Source organism: Passer domesticus, chromosome 1 (assembly GCF_036417665.1).
Source record: "Passer domesticus isolate bPasDom1 chromosome 1, bPasDom1.hap1, whole genome shotgun sequence".
In the NCBI taxonomy this organism is placed as follows: Eukaryota; Metazoa; Chordata; class Aves; order Passeriformes; family Passeridae; genus Passer; species Passer domesticus.
The window spans coordinates 87,009,179-87,036,330 of record NC_087474.1 but is presented as its reverse complement, the minus strand read 5'-3'; the positions used below and the strand labels follow the sequence as shown (position 1 = coordinate 87,036,330).

The following is a 27,152-nucleotide window of genomic DNA, read 5'->3' as shown; positions in this document are numbered from 1 at the left end:
TCAATCATTACGCAAAGCCTCTATGAAAAGAAAATAGTTAAAACTTAAGTGAAAAATCTGAGGCATGTTTTTCAGCTCCTTTTAACCTGAGGACAAGATCATCTTTGGTATGAAATGCATGGCTGTCAATGATACTGGTCTCCATTTATGTCTTGACACATTTCTCTGTTGCAAGAAAAGTGTGTGTATTTTAGGTGCTCGGGTGCTATTTACATGTTGGAGGGTTATTTATTTCTGTTTGTTTCATTTACTAGTGTCCAGGAAACTAAATTCAAGATTTGGATGAGCTTCAACTCTTCCCATCTGTGTGTGTATTGGAATTTTCAAGAAATTTGGCATGGGAGGATGCTAAACCGCGAACACATCATCAGTCCTCACCTCATTAACACTGTACTGCAGTAGTTTGTGGTGTGTGCATGTTTACTGAAAAGCTGGAAGGGTTTTGTTGCCTTGGTTCCTTCTTGAAAATTAAACAAGTAACATCAATTTTGTTTTGACTTTTGAGTATTTTTTAATACTAATGTGGTTCAAATATCAATGGAAAAAATTTGCTACTCCTTGGACTGTGCTCTTTTCAATTTTGACCCAGTTTTGTGGGCAAGCTTTGTGGTCTGGTAATGGTGTGTTCAGCTCAGAATTAGGTCGTCTTCTGGGCTTGGAAGTGTTTAGGCTCCTGTGCTGTTTTATTGACATGCTGGCTTTAAGTCCTCATTTGTACATCATGTCTGTGTTAATTTGATCCAGATGAAGGACACTCCTGCCCCCAGTTTGTCAGGGGGCAGGAGCTCTGGAAGTGTGACTTGATGCCTTACCATGCCAGATGCACTTAATATTATTCTACTTAATGTGGATGTACAAGTTAGCTGGAGCTTTTGAAGCTTCAGGTATCCTGGTCAGAGCCATTGCCATTTAACATCTGGAAGTAGTTGAAAAAACATAATTTTCTCTTTTTCCTCGAGGAAAGAATTGTAGGCTGACAGAAGAAGGCCAGGGAAAACCAGGTGTTTAACTATGTTGCACCATCTTGTAAATGTTGTTGTCTTACACATCCAAAATATGATAGTCTTCAGATAGCCGTATTCAAACCATGAATCACTTGATGGCAAAGGCTTAAAAGAAAAAAATAAAAGTTTATATATAGGTGTTGAAATACATAGTCTTATTATTGGTATTTGAACATTGCATGCTGGATCTTGGACCTGGGTGAAATATTGTGTAGGAAACTGACACTGATTTTAAACAGGTTTTATCCCCCCCTCCTTTTTGCTTTTTTTTTTTTTTTTCCTTTTCTTTTGTGAACTTTTGACTGTGGAGTTGAACCTGATAACTCCTATTCATCTGTCTAATTTTTTAGTTTTAATGGAACAGTTGTAATTAACTCTGGCATTGAGCTTGTGAATGAGTCTGAATGGACTATGTTTTAAATTATTTTTCAATTTCTGCTAAACAAATTATTTTGGTTCCCTATCACAGAAATACGAAACTGAATTTTGGGGAGGGAAGGGACTGCTCAAACTAAAGGCTCTGAATTTAGATTGGGAAAAGGGAGCAGTGATGTTAAAAGATAGTGAAGGTAGTAAGCCAAAGTTTAAAATAAAGCTTTTATGGTGTATAAAGCTTTGTATGGTATACTAAAAAGGAAGGTTTAGGTTTCATCTGTAGGGATAACACACTGCTAAGCAATGATAGCAAGACATTAAGGAAAATGTAGGCCATTGCATTCCAGCACTTGTGTCTCTACAGAAAGCTTCTGGGGGAAGCAGCAACATAATTTTAACAGACTCATAGAGAGGTCTAATGAAAGGAACCCTCTCAATTCTAGGTGCATGGAAATCTAAATGCTACAAGACTATTGAAACAGTAATAGGTTGCGATGTTGGATAATTTTGGGTTTGTTCACAGTGATGAAGCCTTGTGTGCTAGAAAATCCTTGAAACAAGGTCTGTGTCAAGACTGATGGATTCTTTTGCTCCAGACAATAATGCCTTCTTCACTCATAAATTGGAGCTTATGAGTGCAGGGAGGTACCAGACAACTCAGCTGAGCAAATGCATTTCAGCTATATAGAAACAGCATGCATAAGCTAAAAAAGAAAGTCCTTGTATTTAGCTGGAATGCAGTAGAAGCTGTTTTCTATTGTGCACCAAATGTGTTATAAATTGGAAAGTGTTATCATAAAAGCATTTTATGATTACTTGGAACAGAATATTATGTATCTAGAATAGCATCTCATACATGCTTTTAACTTTTGTGATGGACAGCTGTTGGAATAAAAGTTGAGACTGAAATTTGTAATGTTTAACTGACACTTAAGTTGGAAATAGAATGGTTCAGAGTTCATTACTATTCCTCTCATTGGAAAGTATTTTAGAAAATACTTACTGTTTTCATCAATCTATTATGCTCAAACATGCAATTGGATCAGCAAAACTCTTAGTTTTCTGTGTGCTATCCTGTGTCAATTATACCTCTTTGCCCAGCCCTGCTTTCACCACTGCTCTGGCAAGCTTTGGAAGGTACCAGTAACCAGCACACTAGAAACCTGTTGGATGATGGAAAGGCCTTTAAAGATGGCATGTCTGCCACCTCCTCTGTCATGATCAAAGCTTGTTTTGCTGAGCACTGTGTTCCTTCAGTCACATGGATGATATCAGACTCCATCCCTCTTAAATTTACCTCCTGGAAATATCTTATTCCTACACTATTTCTGAATGTGAAATGAAGCTGTCCTCACTGCCAGCTTATTTTTCTGAATATGCTCGCCAGGCTGAAATGATATACATCATAGTTACGGGCTTCTTGCTGCCAAACTTTGGTCGTATATATGTTGCTCAAGCTGCAAACTTCCAAAGCAAACACCAAGAGGAAATCAAAATTAAATTAATCCTCTCCAAGGATGTATAAAGTATGGCTGCACTAAAGTTTACGTGTTGAGGTTGAGAGGGACTGTTGGTCATGTGGGAGGCAGAAGCCACTTGGTATTCACAGCCCTGTTCTGTTGCATTGCTTATCTGGGCTGGAGTCGCTTAGTGTGAAGACCTTAATTTTTTTCCTGGTAGCTTGACAAATGGCTTTGCTGAGCCATGGTTGACTGTAGAACCATAGGGCAGTCATGGCAGTTTGCATTCATAGGACTAAAGGCAAACAAGTCACTAGTTTCTCTGGAGCCCTCACAGCTGTGCATGTGCTTCATTTCATGCAGTCAAAACTGCTTTGCTGAGAGCAAGCAGAGCTCTGGAGTCTTCAGCTTTGGACAGTGTGAAGGTTGGGTTTGGAGACCTACTGTCTGTTGACCTCTGCTGAGAGGACTGGTTTAGGACAATGCTCAGTTCTGTGGTACTGCTGGGTTTCAGCTGGACAGCAGGAGAAATCATCAGTAATCCTGAAGGATTTGATGCCAGCTCTCTCAGATGGTATGAGAGTTGGAGGTATAAAGTAGTCGCTGATGGCTTTTTTTGAAAGCCTACTGGTTATACCTAGTCCATTTTCAAATGGAAAACATGGATGAAAGTAGTATTGCCTGCAGGACATGAAAATGAAATGGAATTGCTTGGCAGAACTTTGTGCAACTGCAAAGTAGACTTGAATGCAATTCCATTAAAAAAAAATGTTTTTTTCTCTTCTTTTCCAGGTTTTGGGTTTTCCATTTAGGCCTTTCTTTAATTTTTTTATGTTTGTCTGTTTTTCTCCTTTTTTCCTTTTTCTTTCTTTTTTTTTTTTAATGGAGCTGTAGCCTTTGTATTTTGGTAGCCTCTCTTGGAATGAAATTATATCCCATATTATACAGTTATTGAGAAAGAAATTCCTCAGTGAGCAATGGCAGTCATAAATTAATCTACTTCCACAAGCAGAAAAGTAGGCTTGATTGCTGGAGTAACGATCATAACTATTCTTTACCAAATATTGTGCACAAGAAGGAACTAAAAACCTTGTCTGTTTTTCCTATAGGCATAAAAAGGCTTCAGCATCATAAATCTAATATAGGATGCTGTCAGTGATCATCTTGATCTACCTGCTGCTTGTTCTGAAGCTTTTAAATTATTAGGAGCAATTAAACTTCTGTCTTGGATAGTTTAAATGTCTGTTTAAATTGTTTTGAGAAGTAAAGCTGTAACTGAGTAGCTTAATCTTGACTTGTTCTGGGTGAAAAACCTTGACTACACCAGAAGTAGACAAGTTCAGGTATTGCAAATGTGCTCTTTTTATCCTGCTAACACAGGGAAAAGCATCTGCTTGCAGTCTTGCAATGCTATCTGTTATTGAGACTTTGCTACTACTTATTCCCTGTTGTCCAAGATGAGACTTTTGGAGTTAGTAAAGCTTTTTAGAGAAGACCTCTTGTTGTAGGAAGTTACTGGTGTGTTGTCTTGCTGCAAATTATAAATTATCTGTCCCATCTTTCATAAGCTTAATCTTTGTACAAATCCTATGCTTAATTTCTACTGATAGGCAAATAATTTTCTATAGCTTCCCTGCTAAATATGTCAATTTGTGTTACTGGAGAAACTTGTCAGTCATTAATCAAGCACATAGTGTGGACCTAGAAGGGAAAGGGTAAGAATTATTTTCTGAACTTCTTGATGACTGTACAAGGACTCCTTGCCAAAGTGGTTAACAGAGCTGAAGTAATGTACTGTGAATGTCAAATGGTTGATCTGCAGATCTTGAAACTTTTCCATGAAGTACAGAGTGCAGTCATGAACTTAAGGCTGCTGATAATAAGTGGTTTTTTGGTTTTTTTTTTTTGTTTGTTTGTGGGGTTTTTTTTGTGTGGTTTTTTTTGTGGTGGGTTTTTTTTTTGTTTTGGTGGTTTTTTTTTTTTTTTTTTTGTTTGTTTGTTTTTTTTTTTCAATATTGATAGTAAAAGTTCTGAACCCTCAGGTATAAACTTCTGATGTAATGACATCCCCACTGAAAAAAGGCACTGTTCTGGGGAGAATCGAGGAATTTGTAACTCTTAGAAACCACTCCTGTCATTTATCATTTCAGTCCATTTCCTCACCCACAAATGATGCAGGATGGCTGCCTGCCATGAAGGCAAACTGTAACAAGATGTGAAATAGTGAGGGCTTTTTTTGTTTGTTTAAATGGTGTATGCTAAGTTGTGTTATTAATGACTCATTTATCTGTACTTTGGTTTGTTCTATATGTAAAAGACTTATTTATAATTTTAATAAACAAATATCCATCAGTTTGATACTCTGAATCAAGGCTCTGACTTAAATTGTATTCGTCTTCAAAAGCTTGAAGCACAAGACTGACTTAGAGCATGGGCCCTATTTGATAGCTATGAAACACACAGAAAATAGAGCAGGAATGATGGCATACTTCAAAATGCTCAACAAAATTGCTTTGGGAATTTCATTATCATAAGAATACAATTTCTTCCTTAAAGGTTGGTACATTACACCATTGAAATTATTGCAAAATATATTTATTAGTGGAGACAGTTTTTAAGATATTAGATGTCATTCCAGTGGCAATGCTTTCTCATTGCTTTTTTATTCTTACTTTTGCCATTTGGTAGGTAGAAGTGTCTGCCAAGCTAAACCGGATTCTAGAAGCCAAATGCAGGCCCTAATAAAAAGGATTTGTATGATTTTAGGTAGTTATTTTTCATAATCTATTAACTTAATTAAAACTGATCTTGGTTATGGTTTACTGAAATGCCTGAGAATAATATGGAAGCTGAATTTTGTCCAAGTTAAATTCCAAAATAGAGTAAGGATGTTACTTTCATTATTCAAGTTCAGTGCAGGATAGGGACTAGCCACAGCTTTTTAATTTTTCTTAAATTTGCTATAGAAGTTCAGCAATTGGGAAGCTTTTCTTATGTGAGTAGGTGCCCAAGTGTATGTGTTTAGTGACTCTTTCCTGGTAATATCTAATGCGGGTATTGGTATTGTAAAAATGTAGCTTCCCTTGAAAGACAGTGTAAGGTGAAGTGTGGCTTTTGCTTGAAACACAGAGTAATTTCATAATTCCATTAGCAGATGTATGCTGGATATATGATATGTGTGTAATTATAGCCATTTTATTAATATATAAAAATATAATGTTTTATATGTGCAGAACCGGAAACTCGTCAGTCTTACGTGAAGCACTAGCGACTGTCTGATTTAGACGAAGGAAATAAGTATATAGCTCTTTTCTAGCTTTATTGAAAATTATTCTGAGATATTATGATGACCTTTTTTTTACAAGAGTAAGTTTTCATGTTTGGCTAACATTGCCTTATGTCAGGTAGCATGGCTTGAAAAGTAGTTTTTTGTAACTTCAGATTTCATGTGATTTCCACCCCCCAGCGTCTGCCCTACATTTTTTTGTCCTGCCTACATAAAACTAGAGTGAGAAAATTGTTAACAGTATTGAATTCTGTTACTTTTCCCTTTTGTCCCTGTCTTATTTTAGAGGCCAACTTAATGCTCCACCTAGGTAGACTTGATAAGTGGAATTGTTCCAAGTCTTGTGTGTGAATACAAGGCAAGGATAGACTAGAGAGCTGAAAACCTGCCAAAACAAACTTGAGCGAAATAGCTTCGTTTGTCTGGTGCTGCACTTTCTAACACCATGGGGCTTTCTAAAGGTATTTCCGTTCTCAGATGTATGTGGTCTGTTGGGTATCACAAGAGGCAAGTGCCTTTGTGATCCATGAAGTCTGCGTCCTGCAGCTCTTAGGTGACATTTCAGTCATACTGGTAAGCAAGAAGGGACCCAGCTCAGCCCAGCCATCCTGGCTGACACCATAAAACTTGTGGTACTTAAAGTAAAAGCTGCTATTTTGTATAGAGGTGGCAAAAAGTACTACAGTGTCTTAAAAAGTCAACTTCATATAGATGAAGCTATTTCAGAGTTCTTTCACATTGGCATTTCAAATGCCTTCCTTCAGTTTGCAAAGCATTTAAGTACAGTAATACAAGCTCCTTGCTAGATCGAATTTCAAGTACTTTGTATTTTAAGCTGTGTTTATCTTTAAGAAACATCTTGGTAGCTGTTTTGAGGGTTTATGAATGTACTTCATTACAAGTGTAATGATTTGAGTAATTTCAAGGCAATACAAGATTGAACCTGTGTTCAGAAAACCTGACCTGTAAAGGTCAACTGAAATATCTTTATTTCCTAATATAAGGTTGGGAAAGGAAGAGGACACAAGTGTGTCTTGGAATACAGAACAAAATTATTGCAAAGAGAAAGGATTGAGATCTTGTCCGTGCTTGGTGCAGATGAGAGAATTTGATTTTAATAATGTTACTATGAGCATTGAACTAGCCTGTGCTAGGTTCTGGTGCCTCTGCTGAGTCATGAAGGAAACAAAGATTGGCCTGGATATGTGTAGGACTGATACTTAAGACTGATAATTAAGTCTTGTACATACACTCGTAACTAACAGCTAACACTGCTGTGAAATAAAAGAACTAAAAGTCAAAAGGAACTATTTATGACCTTTTGCAGACTCTCCTTTGTCTGCTCTCATGTTGGACTTGTTCACAAATGAGTATTTTTTCCTAGTGCTGGTTTCAATCTGTATATTGAAAATGGATTGTCATTTAGGAATTGAGTGTATTCACACAGAGCAGAACTCTGCTTGCTGATGTGAAAGATAAAATCGTTTCAGTTTTACTACAAAGTACTGGGTTTTCCCTTTAGAGAACAGTAGCCTAAAGAAAACCAGGATTTGAATTGCTGCACAGGCTGGAAAAGTATCTCTGAGGATGCAATTGCCAAGGTAGATTTTTCAAATGTCCAAGAGGTTTTGTAAAGTGTCTTCTGGAAACCTTCTTTTAATCTGACTGTTTTGTTGTAGGGTCAACTTTTATAGGCAGTAAAACAACAGGAAAATCTAGCAAAAGTTCACACGGGGAGACGTAGAATATCCTTTGTAGGAATATGTGAGATAAAACATGTTATCCTTCCTGTACGTGGGAAGGAGGTGAAGCATATGAAACTTGTTCAGGAATTTTGTTGGAAGTGTGATCCATAGTAAATTAATTAAATATTTTGCTAGAGCAAATATCTGTAAATAAAAGGTATCACTATTTGTTATAGATGTGAAGGTTAGGAGGTACCCTGTTAGAGTCCTCACCTCAGTTAATAAAATGTACTTAGCTGCTCTATCAAAACATCTCAGTTTTCCCAGTGAACTACTAAGACTGTAGGCTTAGGGTATTTTCCAGATATGGTTTCTCCCTTTTCACATTGATGCTATAGGCAAGTAACAGCATGGTTGCCAGGAAGAATGAAAAACAAACAACAACAGCAAAAGCTGAAAATTTTATTTCCTCAAAGTGAAATTAGTCAGTAATGCAGATTATGCATAGTAAATATTGAAGATCCCTGAAGGTAAACATAACAAGCTTATTTTAAAGAAAAAAGAGATCATGAAAACCATAAAGAGATGTCCTTCAATTTTTCAGTCTAGAGAATTATTTAGCAATTTTATTAATATTACTGTCTGAAAAAGTATAGCTGTTATCTAGTTTTGAAATTGCTAGTGCTACTAGAAACCAAGAGGCTAGATATAAAAAAGTAATGAGATTAAACTAAACTTCATTTACAAATGGAAAAAGTGAAGCATTTTTGAAATAATTCAGGTATAAAAAGAGATTGTGCTGTTCATCCCACTCTTCCTCCCCCCTTAAATATGTGGTGATCTTATAATAGTATAAAATAAAATTTTAGACCTTCGAAGAGGAACAGAGGAGTTTCTTACAGTCTGAAGCAATGCTCTTAAATGTGTGTGTTGAAGCTGCTCAACCATAAAGATAACCTGCACAATACCTGTACAAAAGGATCACGAAACTTTAACTACATCACTTCTTGGTGTGTCTGTAGCATGTGCTGTTGATATTTAACTTTTTTTAGCCTTTTTCAGCATATTAACTACTTCTTAAGATTGAGATAATAATTTCCTCAATCTTAATTCTAGTGTAACTACAATATTATTTTTACTTAATTTGTATTGTTTATTTCTGTAGGTGTGGAATACAGAGTCTCTAGCTTGAGTTAGGCTAATTTTTGTCAGAATCCTGTACCCTTGTGTGCCTGATCCAAATTATGTTGAGTTGTAAACCCTGGGACATTCAGCTCATCTGTATTTAATGAGAGTTTTGTATTTAAAACCTTCAGTGTCACCATGAACACAACCTAAGATCATTTTCAGGAGTATTGGAGCTGACCAAGAAACTCTTTCCTGGTTTTCCCAGTGTCATCCCTCTTATTGCTTGCACAGATGCTGTGGTTTGGACTGAAAAAGTGGAGAAAATAAGCAAGCAAGGATGAACAGCCTGTGAAGAAGTAAAAAAACCAACACAAAAATCCCACCCTTTCTACATTCACATCCCCAACCTCCAAATGCTAAAAAGTTAGAAGCAGACACTGGATGAGGAAGTGTTTGTTCTTAAGCCACCCATAAGAATGAAAATTAAGCCTGACAGGTATCTGAAGGGGGAAGATAAAAGTCTGAGTGGTGAAAAACCTTGCTTGGTCAGGAAGAGTGGGACGGGGTAGGAGGTACATGGCTAGTGCCTTTTGTTTGTAAATGCCTCTGAAACCCAGTGGTAACCCATCATCCCTCTGCTCAGTCTGTTCCCTCCACTGCTGTTTTTTAATTCTCTGCTTGCTTGAACAGCAGAGGTCTGTGTAGTGGATCAGAAGGTGGCCAATAATTGTTGAAACAAACAGGTTTCAATGCAAGACCATAGTCTAAAAAGTTTTTTAAGGTTGAATTTCTTTAAAATAAACTTAAAAGTGGTATATTACCTAAGTTGAAACAGTAGTCATGGTTATGAACCCATTATTTCCTATAATTAAGAAAGTCTGTAAAATTGTAGCTTGCCTTTGTCACGTTTAAGAATTATAAAAAATCTTTTTGGACCTTTTCTGTCTTAGTTGATATTAAGACCAGACAATGCTTATTCAAAGACTTACTGTTTATTTCCCGTGGTCACTCTAATTGTGGCACCAATATTTCAGATGTAGTGCTCACAGCATATTTTGGATAGAGCAGCATTTCCCTGCCTTTCTTATGTGCCAAGACAGCTTTGGGACAGGTTGCATGTAAAAAACTTTCCAGCTGCCTAAGGGTTGTTAGAGGTGAAGTGATGACCTAAAAGCTATGTAATTATGACATTGTCAGGTGTCCTATGTTTAACTGTAACTTTTACCTTAAATCAGGTGTGAAAACACATTATGTGCATACAGAAAGATGGCCCACAGTTTTAGGGACTTTGGTAGGGGATGTCTGTAGACTCCTGGTGTAAGAATACTGAGCATCACAACAGCACACTCGTATTGTGGATTTTGCTATGATTAAACTATTCCATTAATAATCTCATCATACAGCTGTTTGGACAGTGTGCCTCATGCATGTTATTTTTACTTCTCTCTCTTGAATGATGAGTTAAAAACTACTATTTTGTCTTGTACATGGCTGCTGTTAAGTATAGTCCAGCCTGGGAGAAAAACTGATAAGGTTCTGATGTTTATTTTCAGATTCCAGCAGGCTTGAATAAGGGTTGAACCATACATATTCTTAAATGTAAAAACAAGGGTGTGGTTCCAATATTGCTCAGTCTAGTTGCACAGGCAACTGACCAGAAGAGTTAAACCCAAACTTCTGGTATCTGCATTCAGCTCTTGGCTTTGTTTCAGGCTAATTCACACTGCTTAATTTCTATAACTCTTTCCACTTTTCATGTGGCTGTAGGCTTAGATTTTTGAGCTTAACTCTTAGCATACTTTAAATTTAAATATATAGATATATTCTGGGTTTTTTTAATGCCACATTTAAAAATATTTTGCCTACCTGAATCTCTGTGTCTCCTGTAAATCATATGACTTCCTATGGCCATTAGATGATAGTGTGTGTGAATGTATTTTTTTGCTGCTGAGAACAGGAAACAAAGTGTATCTGTGAGCTTCACAGCCATCTTCCTTCCAATTAGCGATGATTTCCGTAAACCTAGGCTCCCATTTACTGTGACCTCTCTAGGTAAGAGAAAGGGAATGGGGTTTGTAGTTTGCCTTACTACTGAACTCAGGCCAAATAGTGACTAATGAACATACCAGATGTTTCTGCTTTTGAAGGCTTTTTTTGGAAAGAACTGTATTAACCAATTTATCCTTCCTCCCAGGAGATAATAGGACAGCAGCATAGCTGAGATCTGACAATTCATTACATAAGAAGAAAATATTAATGTTGACCCTTGCCATGTTGACAGTAGGATTTGAATCTAACCTTCTGCTCTTTTTGCGCAGAAAAATGCATGCAAGTAGATTTCTTCAAATCTTTCAGCTACTGTGTTATGATGTCAACCACATTTTAGCAGTTTGGAATACAATGAGCCAGATTTTTTGTGCAAATCCAGGGGATCTCCACTGACTTAATAATGTTACTGCAGATATTTATTCATCTTAACCATGAAGTTTTCATCTGACCTTTGCTTTTGAAGAATAAACAACCCATGCTTGATTTGGGATAGGGGAACTATGGAGCTGAAAGGTTATAGCAAGTTTCTTCTCTGCCTTTGTTCATGAGCTCTCAAAGGCATTCATCTGCAGTTAATTATGTTAAGTATGAGAGAGGATGTCTCTGCTGAAGTTTCTTATCAGAAAGTACTTGCAGGCAACCTAATTTCTAGAGTTCTTGTGATTCAGTGGATGTTCTACCTTTTGTCCCTGGCAGGAAAATAAAGGTAGCAGCTGTGAGGACCTCTGTGTGGGAAAGCCAGTGAACAGGAAGGAGATGGTTGTAGTGACTTTGGTTTTAGCAATAGTGTTAAGTTCTGCAAGAAAATTATGAAGAAGAGAATACAATCATGAAGGTGCCTTCACAGGCATTGTTCTTTGCAGCTCTTCCCCAGGGACTCCCTTTCTGGGTGAAAGGAGGCCTCACTTCTTGGTGCCTTATCCAGCTTGGTTCAGGAAAATGGAAAGCAACTTGTGCAAGCAGAGCAAGGTTTTGCATGGCTCCTCTCCCTCCCTTTCTCTCACTATGTGCTTCCATTTCCCCAGTGTCCAGCAACCTGCTCTTACTCCAAATGCTTCCTCATCCTGCCCTTGAGTTCAGGATGCAAAGATATTTTGAGCACCTCATGCAGGTGGTCTGTGTGTCAAAAACTTTGGACCTTGAAAACTGATTTCCTTTGATTACCCTCTGTTCCATTGTTCATGAAATATGCTTAACTAAAAGGGATGAAGTCAAGAATGATGTAATAGTTATGGAGCCATTAATCAGTACAGTCACTGTGAATATCCAGGTGGAAAATTGTAACAACAGTTTATGCTCACATCTGCATAGAATATATACCATAAATTATGTACAAAATCAAACATCTTTTAAGTGAACAGCACTATTTAAGGCATACTTCCAAAAATCTGAAGAACCAAACCCCCTTGATAAGCAGGTAGTTGCATCATTTTTACCGATTGCTTGCAGATTTCTGCTTGAGGCAGAATGGAACAAAAAGAACGGAGTGCTGTGGGTCCACAAACCAGCTTGTTGTCATGAGCCACCCAGTTAATGTGGGAATAATCTCCTTAGGAAGCCTTTTTCTGTACACATGCACATCACCATTTCTGTAGTTTGTTCATTTAATCTATAAAAATCAGGAAATGTTAAGTTTAAAGGTCAGTAATTTGTCAGTTCTGATTTCTCTGTGGTGCAAATCCCTGGCTAAGATGACTGTAGGAGTTATATGTGAGAATGTGCTATGCTTAAATTTCTTTTGAACAAATTTTAAACAATAGGCTGACACTCTTAAAGGGTGATCTGAGACCAGACAGAGGTTGTTCTTGATGTTCACATAAATCTCATTTAGTCCATAAACATATCTATATCTTTCTGAAGCACTGTAGATTTCATGTCCATTGAAAAAAAACTGCATTTCTAAGCAGCAGAGTTGCTTTGCTTTTGTAACTGGACATGTTTTCTCCTGTAATAACATCCCTGTAATGATTTTCATGTGTGCTGACTGCTCCCATATGCACTGTGGGCTGGAGTCCTTTCTAGCTGAAAATGCAGGAGTTTCCAATGTACATCCTTGTTCTTCCTTGCGATATGGCTTCCTACAGAGCTGTGTTGATAATGTGCCCTGCGGAGGCGTGTGAAAGGGCAGTGTCCTCTTTCTGTGGCAGGATGCTCCGGCTCCAAGTTGGAGGGGGGAAAAAATGGAACCAGACCTGACAAGAAACTGAATCTGGTGTTTCAGTCTGTGGTCGTTGTAAATAGAGGCTGTTTCAGTTTAATACCCTACGTGCCAGGAGGGGTGGATGTAATTGGACAGTGTATCTAAATCTAGGAATTTTCTTCTCCCATTCTTAATTTCGCTTTATTGCTGAATGTGGTGGCTGCGTATAGGTGGGTCAAATAGTAATATTTAACTGTATTTCTTCATTCTTCTTGCTCTCAGCTCTTGAACTTAATATTCCTATCAGTGTTAAAGTATCATTCCGAGTACCCCCAGTCTGATCTAGGCCTTATTTTGTGATCTGATATACGTATGGGCCATATAGAGATAACTTATCATAAAGAGCTTCTGAGCTCCTGCTGTTCTTGTGTGGTTTTTGTTTGTTTCATGCCACTTGAGGTTGGAAGGAGGCTCTTGACCTAAATACTGTACTAATGTTTCACTGTCTTCTCATTAGATGTTTTCATGAGGTTGTAAGTGTACTTGGGAGACAAGAAAAAGGTTATAGATGAGTTCTGAAGTTGTTTAGCTGAACTTGGAATATCTTTCTTGGAGTGAGACAGAGAAGGAAAGAATAGTGGAAAAAAGGCAGCAACTGAAGGGGGGAAAAAGTTGGATGTGTTTTATAACCATAAATGGTAAAAGTAACCTTGCTCTGCTGCCAGCAAGCAGAAAGATGGAATAAGGTTTTGATTTACAAGAACAGCTCAGCAAGGGCCTTGTAGAGTGCTTCATGCCTGCTATAAAAATGTGATTAGCTATAAAATGGGAGAGATTTAACAAGAGTTTAAGCATCAGCAACAGCGCTGTTTCATACAAAATGTGGATGCCTGCTTTTAGAATTCTGTGAATACAAGCTAGTTTGGAAAACATTACATCTTTCAAGAGAGAATGTGGATTTTTTTTACATATTACCTGAACATGTTATATTTTGGTTCTTTGCCCATCCATCATGAGGTCCCTAAAATTAAGCAACATTTATCCTTATAATTGTTCCTTAAGATAATTGGAGAGGACCTAGGCTTTTACAGTAAGCTGCCTAAGGACACTGAGGTAGATATGAGATACTTTTCCTTAATTCCAGTATTCTGTCTTGCTAGATAACCTTTGTGGTCTTTCCCTACCTTTATATTACTGCTTTACCCAGCAAGGTAAATTTGTCAGCTTTTAGCTCCAGTGGCCAGTCCTGTAAAAATTCATAGCTGTGGATGGCAAAGGCCTTTCCCCCCTTTACTCTTCCCTAGCTTCCAGCCCTGGAGGGATGACAACCCAGAGTTTAAATCTTCTTAAATCTTCTTAACAAGAAGGTTATGAGCAAATGACGTATCAGCAAACATGGCAGGTAGAGTTTGGGGAGCAGAGGAAGGGGAACAGCATCATTTTTGGGTGCCAGGTGTCATTCCTTGTGAAGATTCTACTGGAGGGAAGTGGAAGAGAGGGTATGAGAATTTCTTTCTGAAAAATGAAGTATCAAATTGACTGTGAAGATTTAGCTGTTTTTGTTAAAATCTGAGGCCAAATGTTTCTTTTGAAGGACTCAGTCAAAGGCAGAAGAAGGGGAGACTCATTTGCATAGCACTGTATAACTTAGGCTTAAACTGAATGTTGAGATTGTCTATTACTCTTAATTAGGCAAATGTAAGGCACCTTCATTTGGTTTAAATGCATTGTGATAATATTACTGACTTCATTTAGTTCACAAACAACTCTTAGGAAAGAATACTTAAAAAACCTTAAATCATTAATGCCAATTATTTCCTTTACATTAAACTGGGAAGCAACTTAAAGATTGTGGGACACCAGTATAATAAAATGTGTAGTTACCTATAAACTTGGGTATCTTTGTTTATTTTCAAATCAAAGTCATTCTCCACGACATCTAAATGTTTCAAATAATAACATTATTTTAGCAAGTTCAAAAATAAATGCAGAGACCTTGAATATGATATTACACTGTTTATTAATTTGACTTAATAAATGCCAAAAAATGGCTTAAAACTTACTTTTCTATGTATATTCACTCATGGATCAATAAGCAGTAGTTTCAAACTGTTAAGTAATAAATCTCCTTAATTTAAGAGAATAACTGAGGGGATCCATACAGGCAATTTTTTTTTATTCTATGATATTACAATTAATATAAAATCACTTTGTGAGAAATGATTGCTAAAAATCTCTCAAGGAAAAAAGTAGTTTCTCTTTTTCTCCACGGAAGATAATGTGTTATTCATTAGTATCATGATACAGTGAGGAACTGTTGCACTGTAACATTTTTATTGGTGACTAAATATGCTTACATCAGGTTTATGGTACAGATGCAGAATGCAGAGTTGAATTTGGAATGTATTTTCTTTAGTGAAATACAAAGAAAGCTTTCCTCCCCATAATATTTACTTGATTGAGATTAGAGGTTTCAAAACTTAAGTCCAAAGACAAAAAATTGGTTGTTAAGTAATTATTAAATATGAAAAAGCTGTTTTGAGTAGGCTCTGAATACAATTCTGGTTTTAACCAAGAAAAAAATTTTAATTGAATACAGTGCACTCCCTGTCAAAGGAGTATTTAATAGGTTAAATTTTCAAGGTATTTGGATTTTCTTGGTAGTTCAGAAACAGAAAAAGACTAAAAATTTGGATAGTTTTACTAACACTGAAGACTTAACTTATTAATGACTGAGTATAATTACTGGCTTTTGCATGTTATCAGCTAGCTACCCGTTGAGGCAACTGATTCCTGGAAACTGAAAAAGAAAACAAAACTGGTTGCTACATATATCCATAACTGAAGACACATGCAAAGTAGATCCTATGGCTGATGTGATGGGATTAACCCTGTCAGCACCTGTATGTGCACTGTTGATGTATGTTAGCTGAAATCTCACTCTATGTCCTGTATGGGGCCTTTTGTTTGCAGATCTGAAACGAAGATGCGTTCACTTCAAAAAATACACTGGCTTAGGGAGAGCAATGCACAACTGTGCCTTTGTGTTTGGGTTTTGAAGTCCATCCCCTTTCCCCTCCCAGTCATTAAGCTGTGGTAGGAAAACTCCACTCTTCATTTTACCTTTAAATCATGGAATTGTTTCATTTAAAAAAGACCTTTAAAATCATTGAGTCCAACCATTTAACCCAGCACTTCCAAGTCCACCACTAAACTGTGTCCCTAGGCCCCTAAGTCTTTTAAAACACCTCCAGGGATGATGACTCCACCGCTTTCCTGGGCAACCTGTCCCAGTGCTTCATAATTACCTTGCAAAAGATGGTCACAGTGTGTTACACTAAGTGACTTCTTGCTATGAGGGTGTCTTGTGTAAAACCATGAATTTGATCTGCTGTGTTCTTTTTCTGGTCTCTCCTTTCCTAACTGGAATGTGAAAACTTTTTTCTCCAATGTTAATTACTTTACAGTAATTTCTTTCTTTTGTCAAAGTTACAGACCTTAGGTAAGATTAGGTCAGACTTCAGGCTAAGGAAGTAGCTGCTAAAAGCACTATTGTCTTGTCCAAATCTGGAAGTATGTAAAGGTGCAAAACAGAAAATGCAATTCCTGAACTAATATTAAAATCATCTTGCCTTAATTCCTGCCCTCCACCCTGCAAATGAAAAACTGCTAATCAATTAAAAACTTAACACCTGTACTTCAAATCTCTTGCTGTGAGTTAGCTTTCTGCATTTTTATTTTCAGGGCTGTCTGTTGAGAGAAATACAGTCAATAAGAAGGGTATAAAGCCATTAGGGAGCATCCAAAGGAGGGCCATGAGGATGGTGGAAGTCTGGAGGGGGAGCAATTGAGGTCACTTGGTGTGTTCAGCCTGGAGAAAAGGAGGCTGAGGGGAGAACTCGCTGTTCTCACTCAACGTCCTCACAAAGGGAAGAGGAGGGGGAGACCCTGATCTCTTCTGTGGTGACCAGTGAGAGGACACAAGGAAATGGCCTGAAACTGAGTCAGGGGAGGCTTAGAAAAGATTTTTTCACCCAGAGGGTGATTGAGCACTGGGACAGGCTCCCCAGGGAAATGGTCACGGCACCAAGCCTGGCATAGTTCACAGAATTCAAGAAGCATTTGGACAATGCTGTCAGGCACATGGTCTGATTCTTGGGGTGTCCTGTGCAGGGCCAGGAATTGAATTCAATGATCTTAACAGTCCCAATTCAGCGTGTTCTATGGTTCTATGATAGGTACAGGTCTCTTGGCTCAGTGTAAAGTATGGAATTGCTGACACAGGTTTAATCAAACCTGCTCAGTTGATGGGTCAACCCTTGTGTGGGAGCATCCCATTTAATGGTTATGTCTCAGGTGGGCTGTTGTGCATCAGCAACCTTGTCTGCAGCAGGGTGTTTCTTTGCGGGTGTGTAAGTGTACCGCTATAATTGTGCCACAAAAGGTATACCTAGATACTCACTGGAAAACCTCTTTGCCTGCTTAGTATGCAGGGAAAGAAAAGGAGTGATGATCACCTTCAGGACTCAAGAATATGAGGCTGAAGAGAGCAGAGCTGCTCCTGCTGAGCTCCAAAAACCTACAGAGAATTTGTTATAGGGTGTACTGGAGGAGATTTACATGTAATTCTCCCAGAGTCTTTTATCCTAACCCAGTTAGGATGTGTCCTCTAGCTAGTAACTTGCTTGTAAATGGGCTGAAATGAATTCTGCTAGGTTCTGCACAGAGCACCAAGGGTGGAAAAGACAAGTAACTGTGTAAAAGCTATTGAGTGGCTCCACATGTTGAATTGCCTTCCCCTTGCCATTCACATCAACACTAAACATTCTCTCTGACAAGCACATCCCAGCTTTCAGGTATTTAGGCTTGGTGTTGAGAATTAGAATGTAACATTATTTTTTCTGTCTTCATGCCTCTGTTTTTCCCCTCCCATAAATCTTACATGTTTACTGTACTCAGTTGTGCCCTTTTTGGATCCTTAAAACTCCAAAATTTGTTCTTGTCTGCATTCCATCTTATACCTACAGAAATTAATTTCATTTTTTGTGCATACCTAACTCACCCATGTTTTTTCCTGCCTCCAGTCTGCAAGTTTATGCTCTTCTTCATTATCCTGCATGGTGAGGCTTTGAGAAAATTTATGAAAGAGAGGGGTTTTAATCTCTGTGTTAGTCTCCAACACCAAACTCCTTCTACCCCTGAAAAACAGCCACCTTGAGCAGACAGTTAACTGTGACCTAACATTCCAGGACAAAGACTACTTTTAACTTTTAAAGTCAAGACCGGTGCTTGATCAGAGCCAGTCTTTTCTCTGTGATGTTCCTGCTCCTCGCCTCTCCTTCTTCATCCATCTTTCTTTGTGCAGGAGTTTGGGAAGATATGTGGAGCCAGATTTCTTGGAGAAAGGACAAGCATAGCATTACCTCACAACCATGGTTTTACTTGGATTCTTTTGGAGGTGCCAATTCTCTGGGTTTCTATGGGGTACCGCTGAGTTAAACTATTGTCTCAATTGTCCAAGTTCTGCAGTATAACTTTATTTTTTTTTCTTTTTAATTTTTTTTGTGGTAGATCTAAGCATACTCCACATAAACTTGCACTTTCTTAGCCACAATAAAACCCCAGATGTCTGTAGATGTTGAAAAATGGAATGTTCTCTCTCCAGTGGTGATGTGTCCTTGTGCCAGCTGCAGAGGGAATTCACATCCAGTGTGAATCTGTTTATTTTCTTTGTGGCCACTTGCCATGGGTATGAATTTCTAAATGGGTGTACTTCAGAATGGAGGGTCACCAGGCTTTTCTTACTAATAGTTAGAGGTATTGAGGAGAAGCGTTTGTGGTTGAGCTTTTGAAATACCTTCTTTTGTCTGTAGAATTAAAGCCATGAACCTAGTCAATGGTCTGGAAGTGTGTGCTGGTGTCTTAAGAATCCAGTTTGTGAAATTTCATTCTGGGTGGATTTGTTTTGGATAAAGCTGAGAAATTAGACTTTCTCCATAATAGCAACTCTTGAGTTATATTGTCAACTTTGTTTGGACAATTTCCTCTGTGAAGGCTGTATTTGTAGGAAATTACTTCTTATCTGATAAAGAATGTACTGTAGATATTAGTCCAGAGACATCACTTTTCCTACTGTTAATGTAAAATGATATATACCCTTGTATAATAACCATTTTATGACAATGAGGGAAAAGGGATAAAAACACTGAAAGATTTCAACCAGGCATGACTTGTAGGTGTTAGTATTAGTCATAAAATTGAGCTGACAGAAAAATAGTAACCTGCATTTTTTCTCAGAGTCAATTCTGCCACTTGTGAGAACATTATGTCCTCTAGGACTTAACACACAAGGACGTAGTCCACCAACTTGCTATGATGTTTTTGGGGTGGGCGGGGAATCTTTCCACTATTTTTATCTCTTCCTTCTAGAAGCCCATTCTGTTTTTCTAGCTGGCTGCATCTGTAAACATCTGTAATCTGCCTGGAATGTCTTTTGTGAAAATGGAGTTGTGTTCTTCTCTGACACCTGGTGGAAAAGCAAGTCTCCTAATTCATTTTGCTATCATTCGGCTCAAATTAGGAAAATCTAGTATAAATCCTACCAGCAGCTGAAAAAGTAGTCATTGTATTGTAGTGAAATGTCAAGCAGAGAAAAGGACTGTAATTAGTATAACCTCCTGGTTATTTTCTGGACAGCTGCATGTATTCTGGTTTTCCCATGATACTAATGGATCTATATTTTATGACATTCTGTGCTCTATCAAATTTGCTTCCATCCTTCAGGCCTTTGCCTCTGATACATCTTGTCCAAGTTTTCAGGAATTTCAGTGGTAATAGACTAGTGCAGGAATCGTTTGCTATTGCTCTGATATGAATGAGGTTCTAAATATGTACATCTATGTAGGCACAAGATTGTGAGAAGAGATTTGGCTTATTCCAGGTTATCTTTGGCTGCATGATTACTGCTTGGTGGTTGCTTGTAAGAACAGCCTTGGGACTGGCAGAGGGGAAGAGCCTGTATGAAACCAGCACTAATCTTTTCAGTTAGCAGAATTCAGCCTTTAAGAACATTTAGGGGAAATATGGTTCTGCAGAAACTAGCCTCAGATTTGTGTCTTCTATGAAGAAAAATATGATCATTGCTATGATCCAATAGGTAAGACTGAAAGATGTTCACATTCCTCTCCCAAATGCTAGGAGAAAAAGACTTTTCCTGTTCTAAGCACACTTGTGCCAAATGTGAACTGTATTAATAGTGCTTTTTGGAGAAACCATACATGCTTTGAAGAGCTTATTGCCTGTAAATGTGTGTTCTTACACACACCTGAATTCCACCCTCTTTGCAGATAGTTGTTTGTGGAGGAGGGGAACAAAAAAAAACCCAAACAAAACTAAACAGCTTGGTGATAATCAGAAGTTTCTTGTTTGGAAATGTTTTCCCATTTAGGAATTATTGCTTTCAGCTGTGAAAATAATGGGCTTTTCCTGCAGACAAAAAGAGGGAGGATGCATTTAAGTATTTAAAATAAATATCAATTCTCTTTTGCAAGTATGGAAAAATAATGACTCTTGTTATAAGATCGCATAGGGATTCTACAAATATTGCTTGCATTTGTGGATAAGTTATTTTATTTGGTCAGGTCAGAGAAGTCCTGCTTGAAGATGTATCTCAATGCTGAAGCTGTGCTGACACCATTTTTGAGCAATCTCTTCAAAATGAGAGTACCTTAGGGGTTGTATGTAAACAGAAGTTTCAAATAAACTTAGTTTATTGGTTGCACTGACATAATCTATCAGTAATAATTATCTCAATGCTGGATAACTACAGAGTGCTTGGAGGTTCTTGCTGTGTTTGACACAAGTACTGCCAGTCTAGCAGGTGATGGGGTATTTCAGACATTGCCAATCAAGTTCCTTTCATATCTGCTACTTTTTAGGAAAAGCAGCATGATGTTTATTCGTGGTGATTTTTCCTGAGACTGCTGTTAAGGCTTTTTTTTCAAGTGTAGTGAAATATTTTACAGAAACATATTGTGCCCAGCTAAGCACAACAAGATAATCTGAGAGGAAGCCCCCAGGGAGCATGCAGTGCTGGATAGTTGAACAATAAAACTTCCTTCTTGCATGTTGCTTTCTCTGACTGTTCAAGCATTACTGAAGGAGAAAAACAAAGCTTTGTAAAAAGGGTCTACATGTGCCACCCAGTGAGTTTCAGGCTTTTGGGGTTTTTTTCTGCTTGTTTTAAGAGCAAAGGTCAAATACCATTTGCCTGGTTTCTTCAAATCTTCCCACTCTCCACAGAAGTGGGTCCATTTCAGACTGAGACTTCCACTGGGAGCCTTGCTCCAAAACCAGTACTACCTGGTGATCCCTCACACTGAAGAGGGGAATTCCTCTTGTCCCATTCTGGGGAAGGAGTTTGGAGTGAGAAGGTCCAGTGTTACATTGTTATTGTAATTTATTTCAGGCAGCAAAGATGGAAATGCCTTGGTGTAGGGACTGCTTTGAAACAGAACAGGTAGGTATTGTGCCATGTGCGTGTTGGTGGTAGCATTGCTTTAAAGGAGGACAGTGTTTTTCAATAGTTACTTTTATTCTCATCCTGAAGTATCACAGAGTTAAAGTATTGTGTGAAAGATGTATTAATATGGCACATCCTACCAATTTTTTTTTTTTATATTAGTGAAATAATGAATTTTTGGCAGAAATGTATTTAATTGGCAGCCATTGATTATGGCTTTCAAAGGAATTTCACAAGTATTGCTTGGAGAATAATGTTAACTTACTCAGCCTTTTCTGAAGGCTGTACAACAAAAAACAAATGAAGCTTCATGTTCAGACTAGTTCAGTTTGCAGAGTTGACTCTTTGAAATGCTTAAACCTATGTGTGTGATAAGAGAATGGAGAATTACTTAGCATGCTGCTTCTTTTTAGAAACTTCAATTAACTGTTAAATGAGAATGAGTCTGCAAGCAGCAGCACTTGTAAAGAATATTAAGTAAATCTGTCCAAATCCTGAGAGGAGGTACAAGCATCTGACACATGTGCAGAGTAGTGCTGCACATTAAATCATAGAGTTCAGGACTTATCTTTCTTGTTTAACATGAACTGAAGAAAAAGTAAACTCAGCTGTGTTTTGGGTGGTTTTAGCTCTGTCTTTAAAACAGCAGTTCAAATTTAGCCCAGACTGCTACTGGCCAAAAATGGTGAGTGGGTAGAGCACCTCACACAAAAGAATTGTATTCCCATTTGGCCCTCAGTGGGCAGTATTGGTCGAATGGAGATTCTCTTCGAGGATGGAACTAAAGATGCTGCTCCTGATATGTCCTGCTGCGTTCAAAGTCTTGTAGAAGACCACTAGCAACTATTATTGCCATACTCAGGTTGTCTAGGAATAAAATTTCATCCATTGTGTTAGTTTTAAAGAGTACACATCTGTGCTTGCTAAGGTTTTTACCAGACAGACATTGCCACAGAGTAAGATGAGGGAGGAACGGAAGCAGAAGACACGAGCACAAACTACAAAATGCTAATCTGAAAGTTTCCTTTAAACATTTTATTAATTCTGTGGCACTGCTACTAGAAAAAATATCTTTTGATCATGATCCTATTTGTTTTTTTCCACTGTTTTCAATGCTCTGGCTCATGAGATGCAGTCAGTTGCTTTCTGTTTTCCTCTGATTTCTTTTGGATTAGTTTGCTTTGGATGGTAAGCAGGCTGCAATAATTAAGCAATTACTTTGTCCACATGAATTGTGCTTCCTATTCAGAATAGATTCAGTAAGGAGGAAACATGCATGGCAGGAGAAGTAAAAATTTTGAGCAGCTCTGACATGGAACAATAAGCTATTCTGCTCTTGCCTCCTTCTTAGGTGATACTGAGAGACTTGACACAACGGTAGGTTTTTGGAAGTCAAGGGCTTTTTAGTCTCTAAGTCACCGGTTCTCTCTCCAGATAACATACTGATTAAAAGTATGAGAATCTCTTACAGTAAATTAAACCTGCACTTTGCCTCTGGGTCTTTAGCTCAATTCAGAGTTTGAAATCTGAGACTTCTTAAAAATTCTTTTAAGAATATAAGTTATTATCTAGGGGGGGTTCTAATGGGACATTGCTCATGCAAAGAGTGGATATTTTATTAAGGAGTCTTATTTTAAAATATCTTTGAAATACTGAAATAATGTCGTGTCATTGTTTGAGTGCAGTTTTAAATTGTATTTGACAGCTCCAGTTTTTGAACCACTGAAAACTCACGTTTCACTAGAATCGGACAGTGTAGTGGAAATGGTCATATTCATCAGATTTAATACAACTGTCAAGGAGTGTAGGATGGAAAAATTATTTCAGTGATGCAAAACTACATGGCAAAAATGCCTTGTGACAAATTTTATTTATCAGCACTCATCTCATACCGGATTTCAAAACAGGCCATGGAGATGAAAGCTCCCAGCTGACTCAGGGTTTACGCATGAGTTTTGATGTCTTAGCTGTACAACTAGTAAATGATTTAAATGAACAATATTGTTTTAGTAAATGAAATACTTTATGTAAAATTTTTCCTGTGTGGAAAATTTTGGATGGCTTGGAACCTATCTTTATCCTTTCTGGTGGGAAGTTACCAGGATGTGTTTCCTAAAAGCGTGGAGAAACTTGTGTGTGTAGGAAAAATGCTGTTTGGATTATTATCATTGATGCAGTTCTCTGGTGGTGCACAATACAAAGGTTCGGTTTTCTGAGTATGACAGCAGAGACCAAAGCAGTTTCAGGTCTTTAAGAAATGAAATCTGCCTGTGCTTTTAGCAGAATAAATAGTTGAAGATTTTGTGTATTAATAAGCTGAAGTATTATCTTGGATAAAGAAGACAACAATCTTAAACAATTGGGATTGATTTGGCAGGGCTAGCTAGAAACAATGAAAAGCTCAGTGACTCTTGCTATTGTTTTTTCTCTAATACCAGCTGGAAGTTGTGAAATCCTATCTCACCCTCTGCTTGCAGAGTAATGTTCAGTATTTTGTAGAAACTGTTGTATCAGGCACTAACCTCACAAAAACCTGTGATGGAGGGTTCAATCCTACTTGAAATGAAATGTGCTCCTAAATTCATTAGTTTTGCCTAGTGCTGCTTCTAACAAAAATTCTTTTTGTCTTAATGTGGGGACCTACATTACTAAATGTGCATGAGCCAGATAATGCTCCCTGACCATATACAGTCTGCCTGAGAAAATGTTCTGTAGTGTAAGTAGTATAGAAGCTATCTAAACATAATCCTCTGGCTTCAAGAGCCATGGTTCTTTATGTGGAGAGCACATACCTGCTCAAGAATTGGCAGATACTTTTGCTCCAGTAGCACAGCTGGCAGACTGGCTGATTCTCAGTGTAACTCGGGGCTTCTAAGGCATTACCTTGGTGAGAGAGCAAAATTTGACCTTTACACTAATTGATGGCACTCACTCTGCAGGAATTAAGATGTATCTGAGCATTTGCTAGGAGTGTAATGAGAGTGTGAAATAAATATTAGAGGGGAGCCTCTAGAAGTAAGAACAAAGGTAATGTTAGTCACAGAGAATTATTCTTACTAGTACATGACATTTTTGGATTGTTTGATTGATTTTGGATTGTTTCTCATGAAGGCAAATTATATGACTTGGTAATGAGCTGTGATTTATTTAGCAATGATATGCAGTTTGTTCTCAGAGGCATTACAGGCAGAAGAAGGAGTTGGTGTGCATTGCTTTCTTAACTCAGGAATTTCCCTGCTATCAGTATGTGTTCAGCAGCTGATGCAGTTTGTTTTGCTGTGTTTTGAAGTGGCTGAGCAGTGCATTGCTAGCATATTTCTGTGTGTGTAAGCTGCGTAGTGACTGATGGGCCTGATTTCACTCACTCACACACACACACACACACACACACACACATGCCTTTTATCTAATGGACTTATTTGCATTTATACAAAGTGGATATAGCATAATGATGTAGGACACTTGTTTTAGTCACGTTGAGGTAGTAAAATAATGGGGAAAAACTCTCCTTTTTTGTTTGCTTTTTAATTTTTGATTTTGGATTGTTTGTTTGTTTTTAAGACTTGAATATTGACTGAACTTGAAGGAATTTAAATTTGGAGAGTATTGTTATGGTTAACTTTTAAGAAGCTACTAGGCCTAACATACCAGCAAGAAACTGAGGAGTAAAATGAGTATGCCTATTAGTAATGTGAATGGCATGAATCTTAAGGGAATTGTTTAGAAAAAAATGGTGCAATTCACATTTAAGCTCTATGATCAGATGAGTGATATGTATATGAGAAGCAAAGACTGGTCCATTTTAAAGCTAACCACACACTGTGCTTGCAGGAGGATTGTGTGGGGATTCAGACATTCAAGCAAATTGAATGGATGTGTTAACACCATAGCTTGCTCGTGTCTGGGAGCAATGGCACCAATCTACACTTTCCTATTTTTATTTCCTGGTGTTTCTTTACATTTTGTGATCATTCTAACCATGCAAGATTTAAGAGGGATCTCTCTTTGAAATATTGGGTGATCAGTGAACTTTTATAATTATAGTTCAAATCCACCTATCACATCTTCAAGTGATGGAGCCTATGTGCAAGCCTAAGTATTTCTTATATTACTATAACATACATCATAATTTTCTCTTACACTAAATATAAAACTTAAATGTAAGAAAACAGGCAATAGAAATTGCTGCAAATTACAAAAGTTAATTTAAAAGCAACTGTTTGAACTTCACCATATCTTTAACAAACTAAAAGTATGGCAAACTAGCACCTGAATTTATAGCAATAGTTAGATATTCTGCATACATTAGTGAAGAACTCCATAGGAAACAGCATAAAGAGATTGGAGGAAAAAGAGTAGTGATTCTATCAGGGTTGTTTTTGGGTTTGTTGTTTTTTTTGGTCTTTTTTTTTTGTTTCCTTATAGAACCTGTGATGTACACATGAACATTTAAGTGTTGCTCTTTCAATCTGCTCCATTGTGATAGCCACTCAAGACAGCAGTACCATGGAGTCCTTTTCAGTGCTATTTAAAGGTGGTAATATTTCAGATTGTATTTATCAATGTTAGATAGCAGTCTTTCTGGTTTGTGGAGATTCAAAGATCTGAAGAGCAATACTCAGACTTCTGAGACCCTTCTGTAGATGCCTTGGCTCTATATTGGGAAAAATGGATGTGTTTCCAGTGTTAACATGGAGACAACTAGCATGTTCTAATTTAGTCTCTCTCAGGTTAAGTGTGCATTGTGTTTCCCAGTTCTTCCTTGCTCTAGGAGGAATGGAATTTGCAAAGCTGCCTTAAGTCGGGAGATATTTTATGTAAGGCAGGAGGAAATGTGAGGAAAAGCAGAAGTATTACCTGCATTCCTGGTATTGTCCAACTGATATGAGATTTCAAGGAGACTGGATGCTTGAGGAGTGGAGGACTAGGCGTGACTAAATGTTGGAATCTCCAAAAAAGTCTTAAAGTGGCTCCTGGGTTAAAATTGGGTGCCCAGTTGGTGCCGATGTGCATGCTGGCAAGGTGCCTTGTACAGGTAGCACAGGGCTCAGTTTTGGGGTGAAATTGTTACTGGTCAGAACTTGCTTGCCGATGAGAACGTGAGTCAGTGATAGGAATGCTGAGTGTGCATTGTAAATCCACAACTTTATTCAAACAACTAATGGATGATCTGGAAGCGGCTGAGTTGGAGCAGTTTAAGAATTCTAGGAACTGAGCCTTGGAAGAAAAAATGGAACTGTAAATCATTTGAGGAGAAAAGCATTCAAAACGAGCATAAACAAAGTAGATCATAATTCTCAGTGAGTATATTTGCTGCATAAATAGTATTAAACCCCAACACTTAGTGTTGATTTAGAACAGGCTTATGTCAGTATAATCGTATTTTTATAACCTAGCAAATATTGTTATGATCAATGGTTCCCTTATGCTAAGATATTTCTTTTCAGTATTGGCTACTCAGCCATAAGTTCAGGTAAAAGAAGTCCAAAGTGCCTTTACAGCTA

The 27,152-nt window shown here is 37.7% G+C and overlaps 1 protein-coding gene across 3 annotated transcripts in view; it reads left to right on the top strand.

Annotated features, from left to right (window-relative positions):
* The window catches only part of FBXL7 (F-box and leucine rich repeat protein 7), a 169,998-nt gene that overhangs the window by 50,126 nt on the left and 92,720 nt on the right, over positions 1-27,152 (top strand). The gene's annotated exons all lie outside the window — the stretch shown is intronic.